Genomic DNA, 1,380 nt, shown 5'->3' on the forward strand with positions numbered 1-1,380 from the left:
CATGACATATGTCACTTCCAGGCAGAGGCTTCTTTCCTACTTACTCTTCTCTCAGTGCTCCCATAACTGGATGACCCAGGGTAAGGAGACCCTCAGCTGACCCAAGATGGATATGTAGTGTTATCAAGAAATAAAACTTTGTTTTGGATTGGTTGCCAAGATAGCATATCTCAGTCTATTGTAACTATTATGGAAATTTGTACAGGTAGTGGCGTGCTATTGTTTAAAAACAATTAAAACTTTAACATTTGTAAGAGTCTTTAGAGCTAGGCAGTAGGTGTGAAAGAATCTTATTGCAAGCTGGAAGAATAACAATTCAAGTTTGGCACAATAAAGTATTTGGTACAACTCTCACCTCAGGGTAGAGAGAAGACTTCTTGTTAAATGAGGCGTAAAAAGTGCAACCATGAAGGATTGATAAATTTAACATGAATTTATCTAAGCAACACCATAATCCATTGTTGTGGAGTCAATTCCGACTCATAGTGACCCTATAGGACAGAGTAGAACTGCCCCATAGGGTTTCCAAAGCTGAAAATCTTTAGGGAAGGAGACTGCCACATCCTTCTCCCTTTGATCTTGTCACCTGATGAAAACTTCACTCTGTCTTTGCAATTTGGGATACTATAGCATCCTGCTTGGGTCTTGTGTGTGTTTCCCATTTTCATGAAATGTTTTATCCTTCAATAAAAACTTTTATTTTTAGCAGAGTGTAAGTCTGGTGCTTCACTACGACAATATCAAACTACCAATTTACAGGAAATAAAGAGCAAAACATATGAAACTATACTATGGGGAGGCAATCAGCAAACTCCAGACTTTGAGAAACTCTGCAAGACAAACATGAGTTTCAAAGACAGACAGAGAGACAGAAAGGGAAAACATTAAACACAGGCAAAATTTAACTTAGCATTCAGGGATGAACACCTGAGTGATAAAATTATGTTAAAAAGTAAGGAAGTGGTTATCATGAAATCAGGCTGCTCTTAGTTGGGAAGGAGGGGCTGTGATTGGTAGGGTATGTGGAGGGCTTCTGGAGTGGATGAAAAAGTGTTATCTTCTTACCTGGGTGGTGGCTACAAGGGTATTCTTATAATAATTCATTAAGCTGTACATTTATTTTATGCCGTTTTCTGTGTCTGAATTTTTTTAACAATAAAGTTGAAAAATCATGGATAAAAAGCTAGTAAAATATTAGATTATGTTATAGTTAACATATATATTATATATATAGTTACAGCTGAGTTCGATCATGCATATCTGAATTCCATTTATATTATTAAAAATAAAACAGAATACAAGGTAAATGTCTGATAGTAAGGAAACCATTAACTAAATAAAACTTTGAATAGTGTATTATTCAGACATTAAAATAGTATT

This window comes from Trichechus manatus, unplaced genomic scaffold (genome assembly GCF_000243295.1).
Source record: "Trichechus manatus latirostris isolate Lorelei unplaced genomic scaffold, TriManLat1.0 scaffold00240, whole genome shotgun sequence".
In the NCBI taxonomy this organism is placed as follows: domain Eukaryota; kingdom Metazoa; phylum Chordata; class Mammalia; order Sirenia; family Trichechidae; genus Trichechus; species Trichechus manatus.